The sequence below is a fragment of the Mesocricetus auratus genome, unplaced genomic scaffold, assembly GCF_017639785.1.
Source record: "Mesocricetus auratus isolate SY011 unplaced genomic scaffold, BCM_Maur_2.0 Super-Scaffold_100006, whole genome shotgun sequence".
Lineage (NCBI taxonomy): Eukaryota > Metazoa > Chordata > Mammalia > Rodentia > Cricetidae > Mesocricetus > Mesocricetus auratus.
In genome coordinates, this window is record NW_024429190.1 from 23,627,450 (window position 1) to 23,644,095 (window position 16,646).

A 16,646-nucleotide genomic window follows, 5' to 3' on the forward strand; every position below is an offset into this window, starting at 1 on the left:
TAGTGATTTGGTCTGAGGTCTCCATACTTATGCTGTAAGTGTTCTTACCCCTGGACAATATCCCCAGCCCTGAAACTAACAATTCTTTTAAACAGAACTCAGCAGAACAAGTTGCTTGAGGTCTTGGAAAGGACTCTGTTCTGACAAATACCACAGCCACCTGCAGCCACGATTAGAAACAATTAATGAAGAGGATATGTTAAATAAAACCTGAGTTGACAGGATATTTTGATTGCTATCTTCTCAGTATAGTTTCTGTATGTCAGTATAACTATACCTTAATGTACAGCTGTACAATTATAATGTACAGTAATTCAATCATTTGCAACAATATCTGAAGGAAGTTCATTGCTACTGACCATAGTCTTAAGACAGGAAAGGTGGTTCACTTATGAGGGTCCAGTATATCACACTGTACATATACTACACAATGTATTCAAGATATTTGAATTTATATCTTTATAACATTTAATCAAACTATCAAACTAATGTAAACTGTACCCAGAACTTACTTACTCTTTTATTATTAATTAAGTTGTGTGTGTAGGGATGTATGTGTATGATGTAGATGCTCTGTGTGTGGATGTAGGCTGTTGTACATGCAGAGAGGCCAGGGGAGGGCATCAGATATACTGAAATGTCATTCCCCACCACATTCCCTTCATACTGGGTCTCTCACTGAACCTCAAGTTAGGCTGGCAGCTAGCAAACTCCATCAATTCTCCTGTTTCTGGCCAACACAACACAGGGGTCATAGGTAAATACGACTACCTGATTTTTGCTGGTGTTGAGAGTTTGAGCTGAGAGCCTTAGACTTGGGTAGTAAGTATTCTTACCCACTGTGATAGACCTCCAACCCACCACTCTACTTTTAAAAACAAAAATAATGAAAATGAAAATGTCATAATGAAATGTTGAAGGCTATTTTCTTTTCTTTTCCTTTTTAAAGGTTTATTTATTTATTACACATACAGTGTTCTGTCCTGTCTACACACCAGAAGAGGGCACCAGATTGAATTGTAGATAGTTGTGAGCCACCATGTGGTTGCTGGGAATTAAACTCAGGACCTCTGGAGGAGCAGTCAGTGTTCTTAACCTCTGAGCCATCTCTCCAGCTCCCGAAGGCTATTTTCAAAAGTTAAAACCTTTTAAAAACCTCATAAAGAATACTAAAGAAAAAAACAATGTTTAAGTCCAGCTGCTGGATCTAATATGTAAAATAAGTGACAACATGAAGAAACATGTTGGAGCCAGAGGAATGACTTTGAAATTAAAGGCACTTGCTGCCTAACAACCTCAGTTTGACTCTTGGAATCCACAGGGTGGAAGGAAAGAGTCACATCTTACAGGCTGTCCTTCACACAAGCACCCTTACACGTATGTGCTGGCCCATACATAATATTTAATTAAAAAATGTTGTCATCGTATACACAAAACCTACTCCAGCCAAAGTCCTAGAATGGAGGAGGAAAAGTAGCCACAAAGTGCCACCTCTAGTCAAGAAGCTATTGGCAACAGATAGCTGTCGGGGAAGATCCCCGTCCTTCAGTTGAGTTACATTGGGTATATCAACCCCACTCCAGGGCAGGCCCCATGCTCGGGAGTGATAGTCAACACAACTGGACTCCATGGTTTTGTTCCGTTTTCTTCTTTTCTTTTAGCAGAGAGAAAGAACACAAACTTGGGTAGGTAGGGAAGTAGGGGAGGAGCTGGGAGGCGCTGGGGGAGAGGAAAGAATACCATACAAAAACTATGAAATCCTCGAAGGATAAATAAAAACATTATTTTTAAAAGTTTATTTTAAGCAGCAAAGTATGACTTCAAAGTACATTCTTAAAAGGAAATAAAATACAAGGCAATAGTGGTATACTTTAAACCCAGTACTCTGGAGGCAGAGGGATGTCTGTGAATTTGCCCGCCTGGTCTACAAAGTGAGTTCTGGGACAGCCAGAGCTACACAGAGAAATCCTGTCTTGAAAATAAAAAAGTAAAATATTATTATAAAAATAATTTAATCTGTGAGTTCAAGTGTGTCAATGGTATTCTTGAATTAGAGGTTAAAAATTTAAAAGTTAAAAAGCTATTTAGGAACTGGGGGTTGTAGCTTACTGTTACAGTACTTGCCTAATGGGTGCTAAACCCTATATAATCTCTAGAACTGAAGAGGAAAGGAAGAATAAGTTATTTGATAAAGAACTAGAAAAGTGATCGTCAAGAGTTCCATCTAATCTCTTAGTTATTCCACCTCAGTTACTATTGAACTCTTATATTCATCCAATACCCACTGTTGAACAGAAAGCAGCTCATGTTTTTTCTTACATGTTTGTAGATGTTTATACACCTCGATGCCTTAGCTAATTAATTAAAAGTTATGCAGAGTAGCAAACAACTAGGTTTCTTTTTAAACTATGTGCTGGGAATCAAACCCAGGGCATTGCACATGCCAGGAAACCATCCTACCCCTGATCTGCAGCCCCAGCATAATCTTTTTATTTTTTACCATTGCAGAACATTTAGAAGCAGCACTTGCAAGCTGTAAAATTTCACAATCCAGTTTTTGAAAACAAGTTGCATAACACTTGGTTAGACGTATGTAAAAAGATCAGTTGTAAAGGACATTATGTTATTTACACATGATGTAAAAAGTTTAATATCTAAAAGATTAACTAAAAGACATTAACTAAAAGACCAGCAATGTTAATAGATAACACAAAATCTGTGATAGTGGTTTCTTCTAGTTAAAAAAATACCGTCTGAAAGGGTCGCAGGAGACTTAAAAAGCTACCTTAACATTCTAGTTAACTGAATCACACATGGTGGCCCAGGCGGGCCACTAACTCATGGAAATCCTGCTACATCACCCTCTCAAATGCTGGGATTATGGGTATGAGCCTAAAATAGAGATTAGTTACACACGTTCATTTTATTATCTGTTTATGTAGCATAATAATAACAATAATAAAAGGTATGTGCTCTTTGTCCTAGGTTCCTTGTGCAGAGCCATTTGAATCCTTGCATTTCCTGATATGACTCCTTTCATCATTCACTCTTTCAATCATTTCTGAATTTACACTAGAGAAGTGGCACTTGAGGGGTGGATTGTATAGGGATCTTAGGTAGCTCCAGGCTATAGACTAGTCAGTAAAATAATGAAGCAAGTATATGGAGTTGGATTATTCAACCCATCCTTCCATCTGTAAGAGGACCTTGAGACAGTTGAACATAGATACTGAGCAAAAACCCATGCAAAATCTTTTCAAGCAACAATCACATTCAAGGACGTTCCAGTTTGAAGATACAGATATGTTTGGGGAGAAGCGCGCGCGCACACACACACACACACACACACACACACACACACACACACACACACACACACACACGGCATGAAAGCTTTGTACCCAGACTAGCTTGCCCTGTCTTTTCCATTTGGTGTTCCAAAAGTTGCATCTTTTACACTAAAACTGCTATTTTACATACAGCAGTTTCTCTAATTTTGCCATTATATTATATTATATTTCAGGGGGAGAATAAGAGTAGTTTCTAAACTTAGAGTCAGGCAAACCCTCAAATGCAAAACATAAAGCCAACAATGGCGCCATTCCCTGATGATGACTGTGTAGAAGGGACTATAACCTGTTAAGGGAAACTTCACTAATTTTTAAAGGATTCTTTATATCCATATGTGTGCGACTGTGTTTTATTATGTGCACATTTGCAGGTGCCTTTGGTGGTCAGAAGACAGTTCAGATGCCCTGGAGCTAGAGTTACAGGTGATTATCCAGCTGGATGATTGTGAGGCGCCCAACACGAGTGCTAGGAACCAACTCCAGTCCTCTACAAGAGTAACAAAAGCTCTTAACTGTTGAAGCATCTCTTCAGTTGATTATTAGCATACAAAGAAACAAGTTTCATTATGACATTTTCAAATCAGTGTTCTTTTTAAATTTTATTTTTATTTAAATTAAAGAAATCTTATTTTACATACCAATCCCAGTTCCCTCTCCTCCCAACCTCCCATTCCCTGCAAGGACCTGACATCCCACCCGTCCCCTTCCACTCTTCAGGGAGGAGTGAGGCCTCCCAATGGGTCATCATCAAAATCTGTCACATCATTTGGGGCAGGACCTAGTCCCTCCCCCATGTGTCTAAGCTGAAAGAGTATCCTCCATAATTAATGGACTCCAAAAGTCCAATTGTACACTAGGAATAAACACTGGTTCCTCTGCCAGAGGCCCTATACACTGCCCAAGACCCCCAAGTGTTCAGGGGGCCTGGTGCAGTCTTATGCTGGTTCCCCAGCTTTCAGACTGGTGTTCATGAGCTCAAATCAGTATTTTTTATTCTCATTGGTACCCTTTCTCCATGAAGGACAAGTGTCAATATTATCACATTTACAAATATGTTTCTTTTTTGATCCAGTAGTTCTAAGAGTTAGACAGCTATATTTACAAACTTAAGTATTGTTTCTAATACACGCAGACTAGAAACTATACAAGTGTCCTATATTGATTGTCTTGACCAAATGGAATCTGTGATGGGGGAAAATGTGTAAGCTTAATTAAATACCAGTAGGGAGGAATATTCACAATACACCAAGTTTATTAAAAAAGAAGGGCTGAATAACACAGGAATATTGAAGGCGGGATGGAGTGGAATACGAATGTACATTCTGGAGTTGGAGAGATGGCTCTGCAGTTAAAAGCACTAGCTGCTCTTCCAGAGGACTTGGGTTTGATTACTGGCACCCACATGGTGGTTCACAATCATTTTCACTCCAGTCACAGGGGATCTAAAGCATTTTTCTGGACTTCATGGACACTGTTCACACATGGTATACAAACATGCATGCAATCCAAACACATAAAAACAAAGTTAAAATAATAACAATGACAATAATAATTAATAATAATGAATATATTCTGTCAGGAGTGGTGGTTCAAGCCTATGGTTCCAAGGCTTGCCAGATAGAGGCAGGAAGACCAAGAGTTCAAGATTATTATTATGGTGTGTGGTTTGAGTGAGAATGCCCTCACAGGCTCATGTGTGACCACTTGGTCCTCAGTTGGTGAAACTGTTTAGGAAGGATTATGGAGTGTGGCCTTGTAGGAAGAGGTGTGTCACCCCAGATGGGCTTTGAGGTTTCAAAAGCCCATGCCATTCTTAGATAGCTCTCTCTGGCTAGAGCTTGTGGATTGGATGTAAACATTCAGCTACTGCCCCAACAACATGCCAGCCTGCTGCCAACTATAAGCAACCCACAAAATAAACTCTTTCTTCTATGTTACCTTGGGCACAATGTTTTGTCAAGACAATAAAAAATAAGACAAAAGTGGATTAGAGAGTTTTCTCAGTGAATTTCCTTTTATATAGTTTGAGACATGTAAGATAAATATTTGCTAATTAACGAACGGTTTTAAAAATCAAAGAGCATTTTAAATTTTAATTGACACATAACGGGTAAATATTTGTAAAGTACATGTAATATGTCAACATGTATATACAGTGTGCAATGCCTACAGATTGGGGTTAACTGGTGTCCCTTGCAGTAAACATTTACTATTTCTTTATGTTGGGAATGTTTGAAGTCTTCTCTGTGAGATATTGCAAAATACTCAAATGCTGTCAAACATAGTAACCTAACTTACTTTAGAACATTAGAAACTTAAAAAATCTCTGCAGTGAACCTCTCAAATTGTGAAATTAACAGCTCAAGAAAAAGAAACGCTGTAAAGGTCACATGAAGTTTGAGTTGGTGAGATTCAAACTTCTGTGCCCAGCTTTCTTTTTCCATTTTTAAGTGTGTGTGTGTGTGTGTGTGTGTGTGTGTGTGTGTGTGTGTGTATGCGTGCGCGCTGGAGCCAGAAGACATTGTTAGTGGATCCCTTAGAAATGGAGTTACGGGTGGTTGTGACACTGGCAACCCAACTCAGCTCTTCAGCAACATCAGTTCGTGCTCTTAATGGCTGAGCCACCTCTCCAGCAGCCTCTACCTTTTATACTGGTGTAAAAGCCTACAATCACGTCAACCAGAAAATAATATGGGTTGTGACAGAGACACATTCATTTGCACTGACTGGTTCGTGATGAAGAAATGGGTTTTATTAAAATCATTACGGGGGGGGGGGGAAACTATGCCTGATGAATGAATTTATGGTTTATTTTAAAAATCAATGGTCGGCTTAACCTAAAGGAGCACACAAGACTACTGTGATTATTAAAAAACACTAAAGCATTCTAAATAAGTTCACACGGTAAAGAGGATTTCAGATGTCAAAAATCTCCACGATACTTGCACGAGGGCTGTGGATTACTCCGGCATTTATCACCTGGGTTGCAGCTGGACCCGGAAGCTGAGCAGGGTCCAGTCCGCCTGGGTGGTTCCGGTGCTGCTTCTGCGCCAGCAGAAAGGCCTCCTTCACTGATGGGCAGCAGCTGCTCCGCCGCCCCGGGAGCGACTGCCTGGAACCCAAGTTTCCCACAGTTTACTCAAACTCAGAGCTTCGTTACCGCCAGGGCCTTCAAAACACTCCTGCGGGAGGAGGAAATACCGCGATAATACGGCCGGAGCCTCTGGATCCGCAGAGTGGGATTTTGCCGGGCACTCGGAATCGCACATGCGCAGAGGTTCAGTCCTGCTTCATCCCAAGGTGGCATTTTTTGGGGGATGAGGCAGGCCAGGTTGAACTGCAGCGCCTTGGGTTAAATGTGAGGTCTGCAGCTGGGGGTGTGAAGGTAGAAGAAAAGCAGCCTGTGAGGAGGACGGAGCAGAAAAAGTGACCTTCCTGATTTACTCTGGGATGGATTAAGTTCTGTCAGAATGAGACAGCAGTGGGCATCCCAGGGGACATGTACACAGATCGGCTCATTTAATGAGGCTGAAGTTCTTTGCAGTCCTAGGTGGGTCCCTGCAGGTCGTGAGGCAACCACTCAGGAATCTCTTGAAAAGACGGTTACCTTCTAATGCACCTACAGCTGGTGTCTGGAAGTTGCTATCTTCAAGGTTTCGTGTATAGGCAATATAGGAAGACGGCGGGGAAGGCAAGAGATGGAGGGCAGTTTTAAGTTAATGGTAATATGACAGATTTGCATTGCCTTTAGGGAGGCACCAAGTCTTATGAATGTTTTAAAACCCTGTAAGACCGTTTCAGAAAAAAAAGACAGTTACAAAACTATGTGTGCTCACTCAACGAGAGAAACAAATGTTATATAAACAACTGAAATCCATAGTCATTTCCACCCCATCCCATTAATTTGCTCCTGAACCTCTTACCATACTTTCCACACGCCCTTATGCTTTAATTCTTATGTTACATATTCTGTGTGGAGTTGTTGTTGTTGTTTTGCATGATTTTAGATCAAGAATATTTATTCTCTTTATAACTATTTTGTTCACAGATTTGTCACTTAGCTCTAATTCATACTGATAGCCAAGCATATGTTACTCACATAACAATATCAATTTTGTTTGTGTCTGTAGTGCCCAACACTTTAGATACTTGTTGAATTCTATAGCTAGGTTGTAAACCATGAAAAAGATTTCAAATTGTCAAGAAAACAAGAAAAGGCCAGAGATACTGGTGTACACTTAGTGAAATCCAAGACACTCCGAAGGTTGAGGCAGGAGGATTACCAGTTTGAGGTCAACCTGGGAAACATAATGGCACATTGTCTGGAAGAAGTCAAAATATTACATGCAAAAGGACATACTGGTCAGAACAAGGCTAGCAATAACATTACTTTGTGTTGTGATTCTTTCCTGTCATGTCTGGTTTTACACAGGTCAAGAATGCATTCAAGAAAGTTCTGTGAAAATATATCACCAACTCCAATGTGATAATTGACCTGACCATGGAGAACCTCCCTGCATTCTCACTAGATCTGACTGTACCAAACATTCTTAAAACTCTCTCATCAAAAGGCATCAGCAAATGAAAATCTAGGATATATTCCAGCCATCTCCAGAATTTCCTAAGCAACTCTCATTATCAAACAGACACTCATATAGTAGACATCACAAGATGTCTTTGTCACAATGTTTATCACAGTGTGTCTTTGACCCATTCTTGGGTCATTAAGTCAGTTGTTGGCCATATGATGAATTTTTAAAGAACAAAATAAAACACAAAGTACCAGAATGTTTTGCATAGATACACTGCCTGAACTTTACATATGCCCAGGATTATTGGGGTCAATTTTAATACAATAGGAAAGAATGAGAGATGATGAATATATTGGCTAAGAATTGTTTTCAGTAATTTGCCTGTGGATGTCTTTTGGAACTTATAATAGCAAAAGTAATATTGAACAGTCTCATTTTCTATCACCATGACTTGCAAACAGAGGTAAAGCCTGGAATACCCAACAGACTCAGGTGCAAACCATTAGTGCATTTTTGGAACTGTTATTTGGACTGTTTTGTTTGCTTTTATTAGTTGCAACTATGACATTTCAATTAAAGTGGAAGAATTACTTTTAAAATGAGTCATTTATTTATTAAAAGCAAAAGGAACATATACATGCACTTAAGTTCAACTTTTGGACCTGTGGGTGTGAATTCTGGCAATAAAGGAAAAAAATACTGATTCTAATTTTCTAGTTTCAACTTCAACTGAGCCACATTTCAGAAAGAAAAAGGTGAGCATAAAACACTATAATTAAGATTACTTAAAATATGTCTTTATCAAGTGTACCCTTTGAAAATGAAAGATCTCCGTGTATCATTTGCAACAATATTCTTGCGAATGAAAGTTTAAAACCTCCCAAACAGAAGGCATCCAGAAACTCAGTGGTGAGCCTCTCAGATATTTTCAAAGAAAGAAGGACAACACAGTGGCCCTCTGATAGTGAGAAGGCCTTGCTGTCAGCATACTGGCTGTGTATCTCACAAGGGTACCAAAGGGACTCTCCCATCATGTTTTGGCTCCGGTGTGGACAATTTCTGGTGATGAGCCAGCAGATAAGCAGAAAACTACTTAGTGATCACACGATGACTCTTTAAATCTGTACTATTGCAGAACATTTAGAAACAGTGCTCATTATCCGATTACAATCCAGGATAGATTTTTCAATCCAGCTTGATAAAATTACCAAAAAGGGAAGCTGCACATTTCTTAAGTTTATGTCAGATATGTGAGGCAAGAGGACTTTACATAGGATTTTTGTGCTTTTTAAATTTAACCACACAACTAAGTCCTTAGATACGTTTAAACAACTAGAAAAGCTTATGGTTGGCCAACATAAATGAAACTGGAAATTATAAATGAATCATGAGAGATGAAACAGCAAACCTCACTGAGAACTTAGCAGGTTAATTAACAAAATTCTAGAAATGGCTAGTATCAGTCCAGTGTGGAATTCTTGTGTCATCCACTGGGAAGCTCTCGTATCCAGAGAAATTCCACAGGTCCTCATGGAAGCAGTGGAAACTGTTTACCTTATTAAAGGGAGCTCACTGAATAGCTGATTTCGTAAAACATTTTATTCACAAATTGGAATTTACTCACAAATTGGAATTACTCATACCCACCTACTCTAGCACACCACAGGAAAAACACTAAACAGAGCTTATGGATACAGGAATAAGATTCACATTTTTTCTCATTGAGAAAAAAATCTCACTTAGAAAGTAGCTTTGAAGATGATGTTTGTGTAACCAAGTTGGCATATTATGTTGTCATTATGGGCATTTCTTAATGACATGAGTTAAAAACCACACAATTGTTACTGCAGCAAGCAAGGATTAGAAGTGAATCCTAGTTAGTGTGTTTCCAACATATGTGTGTGTGTGTGTATGCGCGTATATGTGTATTATATAAAAAACATTCAAGAGAATACTATTAATGAAAACACTTTGAAAGAAGTAAAGTGAAAAATTGCTATATCTTTCTTTTCGGCTCAAACTTTTAATCATTTCTTTTCAGAATAGAAATTTCAGTACTTAGGGTTAAGAAACCAGTTGCATAAAAGATACATTTGCTTTTTAAAACCAGAAATCAATAATTGAATTAAGCCTTAAGAAGAAAGTTACTTGCATCTTCTTCATATTCCCCAGAGAATGATTACTAGACATAAAGTCTGTGGGCACTGTGCACCAACAACGAAGAGGACTTTCGTTTGCCATGTAGGGGGACCTCCTTCTGTTGCTACCATTCATAACAGCTAGTCTGTGTGAAGTGGGCTTTTCAGTCTTAATCCAGTTAATATCAAAGGAGGAAAATGGGTCAAATGATACAGCAAACACATGTAACTTCCCTGTGTTCTAGAGTGGAATGAGCTTTGAGCAGATATATTTATCATGTTACCTAAGATCTTACCCACCTTTTGTATAATTTCATAATGTTAAATGTTACTTTATCACTATTTTTGCTATACTGCTATTAATAAGGTATTGTAGCTTCTCTGATTTAATTTTTGTCAACTTTCAATATTAGTAAAATCAGCTGATTTTATGTTGATTGAACATCAAGAACAGTAAATTAATGAAGTTAAAGTTAAAGGCCAGACTTCTTCTGGAGACATTTGGGATACAAAAGTAAGTGGGTGTTCAATATGTCTTTGACAGAGAACAATACAGTTGTATTTACAAAGTAAACGTGTGGCAAATTCTAGACTTCTTTTTAAAGTATAATCCCAAGCCCAGTGTAGTTCTAGCATGCCCAAGGCCCTGGGTTTAGTCTACATTACCAGAACAAACAAACAAAATAACCACTTGATTTTACCCAATAACTATAGCATCCAAAATGGCAACACTGAAACATCTAGTGTTATATCCTTATGATGCTGCTGATTAAGTCATATTGTATTACATAATATAGCTTCTTCAAGTGAATTCTAACTTTCCACTTCTCCCACACCTAGCCTTCTTGCAATATTGAATTTTGTAGACCTTATATCCTATTGAAAGTAAAGGATAACACACACACACACACACACACACACACACACACACGTATTGCATCTTTAAATACAGTGTTAGAAAAAAACTATCTATGAATGGCTAACACTCATGGATAGTTCAGGTCCTCTGAATGAACTTTTTTTTAAATTCATGTTGAGAATGTTCTTATAAGGAGACAACCAAGGTAATGAATGAGAGATGTCTTCCCTAGAGACATCTCAGGAAAACAAGGGTCTGGGGAGACCACTCAATGGGTAAAAAATTTCTGTGTAATTATGATGACACAAGTTTGGATCTCTAGTACTCAATCAAAATCCAGGTGTGCCACTGTGTCTGTAACCCCAGATCTGGGGGCACAGAATCAGTCAGATTCTGGGGGACTCTCTGGCCATCCAGTCTAGCCTGAATGAAAGACCATGTCCTTTAAAAATACCATAGAGAAGTGATTGAGGAAGATCATGATATCAACACCTGACCTGCACATGTACACATGTACACAGAGAGAGAGAGAGAGAGAGAGAGAGAGAGAGAGAGAGGGAGGGAGGGAGGGAGGGAGGGAGGGAGGGAGGGAGAGAGAGAGAGAGAGAGAGAGAGAGGGAGAGAGAGGGAGGGAGATGGAGAGAGAGAGAGAGAGAGAGAGAGAGTTATGCCACACATACAAAAAGGTAAAAGCTTGCTTCCCCACTCCAATTGCCCCTGTGGAAATTTGGTAAGAAATGTTTTCTTATATCCCAGGAATAATGAGTAATCTCTCTAGAGATAAAAACCCAGCATATTAAAAGCTGAGGTTCTTCTGTGGGTCAAGCCACTGAAGCAAAGGTACCAACTGGCCTGCATTGCACCTCATGGAGGGATTTGGAATGTGGGGTTCAACACATAGTGGCTGCTGTTTTGGTGAGAGCCATAAGCTATATTTCAGACCCTGAGGGGTTTGGCTTTTTGAGATAATTATGACTTCTGTAAAATCTACTATCAGGTAAGGTGACAGTCACAGGTCTCCAGAATATGAGCACAGACATCTTTGAGGGCCGTTTCAGCTTGACTGTAGTTAATCTTCTGGTCTTCAAAGACTCACACCCATCCCACATGATAAATAGCTTTGCCTTCCTAATGTCCCCCACAGTTCTGAACTTATTTCAGTATCAATTCAAGACCCAAATCTCACATCTGAACTGCCTAAATGACAAATGGGTGTAGCTCTGACCCTAGTGTATTCTAGGTCAAGGTCATCTATGCACTCGTGAAGTTAGAAAGCAAGTCCTGTGCTCCAAACAGGGTTAGGGTGATATCCATGGACTCTGTCCCTCACAAAGGAAGAAAATGCAAGGTAAGAGTCACCAGACAGTCTTGTCCAAAATCCACTCAGACAAACTGCATAAGGCTCATAACCTAGGAATAGCCCGTGATTCTTGTCTGTGCCCTCTGTACTTGTGGCTTCACTCAAAGCCCTCAGTTTTTATGAAGGGCAATTCTTGTCTGCTCTGAAATGATCTTAATAGTCTGTTTCCTGCCCGTAGAATTTTGCTTGCCCAACAGCCTTCCTCCCTGCTTGCTCCCGCCCCTCACTAGGTCTATTTTTAAAACCTTTTCTTTTTCTCTGTTTCTTCAATCCTACTTAGTGTTTCTCAATATAACAGTCTCAAATGCTTTGTGGGTCACAATGATTCACTCCACTACAAAGAGCTTCTTCGATAGATATTTCCTAAACAATCCTGCCCTGTTTTTGTTTTTCTGAGATGTGGGAGGGATCTATGAATCATATCATTCTTCAAAATACCCACAGTTATGACTAGATTAAAAAACATTTTACTGATTCTCTTTGAGTTTCAAATCCTGCACCCCAACCCCACTCATTTCCCCTACCCCTCCATATCTGCCCTCTGCCCTTGCAACACCCCCCAGGGAAAAATTAAAAATGACAAAAAATAAAATGAAAATTAAAAGAAGATAGAAAAAAATAGCATCTCACTATGGAAGCCGTGGTGTGCCATAGTGTCAGGGTGTGTCACTCAGTCTGCCCTTTGGCCCAGAAAGGTTTACTTGCGAATGTTCATTGCAGTGAGTCACTGGTCTGGTTTGAGATCTCCGGCTTCCGCTATCTATCAATACTGGATTCTTGGACTCCTCTCAGATATCCTTTTGTTGCCCTGTGCCATGGAGGTCCTGCAACTTTGCAGGATCAGTCTCTTCACATGCTCCAGCCGTTCTCTGCACCCCACCCAGGGCCAGGTCTCCTGTTCTACCCAGGTGAGGAGTGGGGCCAGCTGAAGCATGAGTTCTAATAGGTTCTAATAGGTCTTAATACAAAACAAACAAACAAACAAAAAACCCTCCAAGTCAGCTATCAGGGGATGAAAGCTGAAGGATCAGAGAAGCAAAGGGACCAGCCACTAGAGAGTTCTTACCTCTGCCAATGCTATGCTCAGACTGCATCCTCATACTGACTGCTTCAGGCTAACTGCTCTCAGGCAGCCTGCTTCAGACTGACTCCTACCCTACCTAGACTGCACCTGTTTCTACAATCCTCAGATTGCATCTATATCTTGTCTCTTCCTGCCTTATATTCCTCTCTCCACCCAGCCCTATCACTCCTGTCTCTACCAACTTAGTGCTGGGATTAAAGGCATAAGATCCCAAGTGCTGGGATCACCTTGTTGTGAGTTCCATTTCTCTGTTAGACAGATTCAGTCTCCTGTAACCCAGGGTAGCCTTGAACTCATAGAGATCCATCTGCCCCTGTTTCCAGAGTGCTATGATTAAAAGTATGTTTCACCACTACCTGGCCTCTATAACTAACTAGTGTGGCTAGCTCTGCTCTCTGATCCTCAGGCAAGTTTTATTTGTTAGATCAATAGCAAAATAATACCATAGTCAGCTCTCCCATACTGACCAAGCAAGGGTTAAAGTCAGCTTTCCCTAGTGCCAGCCTGTGAGGGGCAGGGCCAGCTCTGTACAGGGTCAGATACCAACCAGATGGTAGGTAGTCCAGACCAGAGACAGCGCCATGGTCTGGGTAACGTGGTTCATGGACATCCACCCAGACCTCTACCACTGCTGCAAGACCACAGACCCAGACAGGGCTCTTGGTGGTAGTACTGGCCAGGACATCTCCATGGCTTCAGGTATTGACATGACCACAGCAACTCTTATAAAACTTTTATCTGGGGCTGGCTTACAGTGTCAGAGGTTTAGTCCATTATCATCCTGGCAGGATATGGCAGTGTGCAGACAGATAGCGTGCTGGAGAAGGAGCCTAGAGTTCTACATCTTGATCCACAGGCAGGGGGAGTAAATTGACACACTGGGCATTCCTTGAGCATGTATAAGACCTCAAAGCTCACCTCCACAATGATATACTTGCTTCAACAAGGACACACCTACTCCAAGAAGGCCACACCTCCTAATAGTGTCTCTCCCCATGGGCCAAGCATCAAACACTTGAGTCAATGGGGGCAGGGCATTCTATTCAAACCACCACACTTTCCAAGAACTAAGATATGATGGTCATACTTAAAATGGCTAAGAAGATTATATGTATATGTGTATATATACATATATATATATATTCAAATAAGAATGCCCAGCCACAAACTTCTCTTTACCCCTCCAAGGAATATGTTCCCACAGTGTACCTCAATTTCAGCATCTTTCACAGTCTGGACAGGCTGAAAATCCCCCATATTGTGAGTCCTGATTTTGTTTTAATATTATTTTTTCATTTTACACTTTATTAAAGTAACAAGAAACCACCTTCATCACTTCACTTGGAAATCTCAAATAAACACGAACCTCCTGTCTTCAAGTGGCAAAACACATGTTCCTTAATTTATTTGGGGCCCTCCCTAGCAGTACTTTTGATATATGCATTTTTACAGTTTATGATAACTTAGGTATGTCTAAGATATTACAGAAGTTTTTATGGTCTTCACTTCTTGTTGACCCTTCATCTTTGATATCCATATTTTTATTAATCATTGAAAGCAATTTAAGCCTTTTCCCCCCCTCAAATTCTTGAAAATCCTTCCTACCTGTATAACAATTACTGAAATATTTTCAGTATTTGTGAAGACAATTTGGAACCAGAAAAATATTCTTGGTTGACTGAATTGTCTTTCAATGTCATTTTAGTTGGAAAGGGGTCTCTTCATTGTCTAATTGAGACTAAGTGTAATAGCCTTGTTTTTGTTCTGAAGGGAAAATGTAAAGAAAGAGAGTTTGGGGTGCTAAAATCTGTATGTAATCTCTATTGGTGGTATATTTCTTAATTTAGTGGCACACACACACACACACACACACACACACACACACACACCTCTTCCAACCCTCCTTTTTGAAGAGCCCTTTGTTTCTGGTTGCTTGGAAGAAGTATCTGTTTCCTTTCTTTCTGAGCCTGGAAAGACCATGTGCACCTGCAGAGCTAATCTGGGATCTACCCAGGCTACACAGTGCTTTTAAAGCCAGCACAGGTAGCATAGTGAAATTGTGTCTCAAAATAAAAAGAAGTTCCCCCTAGGAATAAAGCTTAGGGTTAGAGCACTTGCCTAGTGTGAGTGATGTCTAAGGTTCAATTCTATTACTCCCATAAGTTAATAATAAATAACCAAGTGAATAAGTAAATAATAAGCAATATAATGAATGGTCCCACTGGTTGCCAAGACACAGAATAAAAACCATTCCCTAAATTCATCTCTGAAAATTCATACTCCACATGATTAAAAAAATTCCCCAAACTATTGGGGTAGGAGATGGTAGAAAAATAAAAGGAAAATGGTTTTCAAGGAAAATGGTTTTCAAACTTTGAAGGGAAATTATTTCCAATTTAAAATTCTGCATCATCAATTCTCTATCAAATGTGTAAAATAGTGATATTTTCTATTGTGCAACAGTCTCAGAGACTTCCTAGTATCTTCTCAAGAGGCCATTAGAAATTGTGATTTATAAAGGGATCTGGAAATGAGAGAACATGACATAGAAGAGAGGGATGACTAACTAGGATGACAGTCACACAGCCAAAAGCAGCATGCTCATCTTGAAACAGGAAGTTGGATATTCCCAAGGAAGGATGTTGACTGGCATCTTTTGTGGTTGTTGTTGTTGCTGCTGCTGTTTCGAGACAGGGTTTCAGACTGGCGGTTTTGAATGAGAAATTTACATGACTTACAGAGTGTGGACTGTGATTCTAAGTGTACATTGAAGCATAGAATATGCTTCCCCCCCCCAAGGTGGGGGAAAATGAGTCCAATAATGTTCACAAGTACATGGTAATGTAATATGACAGATTTATGGCTGTAATAACATGTTGGGAAGATGAAAGGTAAAAAAGAATGGAGGAGGGAGGCATGGGGAAGGAGGAAGAATGCAATCTACTTTTCCATAGCAGAAAGCCAGAAGATAATATTCAAAACAAAACCACCTAGAGACAAGCCATACACCTGTTTAAAAATGTGGGAGCAAACTGGAAGGAGAGGATGGATGGATGGATGCTGGGAGACTGAAAATACCTATCACTTAAGGAAAAGCAAGACAGAAGAATATAGAGTTTGGTTACAACAAAAAGGATTCAAATAAAATCTCTCTCTGTCTCTCTGTCTCTGTCTCTGTCTCTCTGTCTCTCTGTCTCTGTCTCTGTCTCTCTCTGTCTCTCTCTGTCTCTCTCTGTCTCTCTGTCTCTCTCTCTCTCTCACACACACACACACACACACACACGTACTGTGCCAGCAGTCTGAGTTCACAGCTGTTTTGGGGT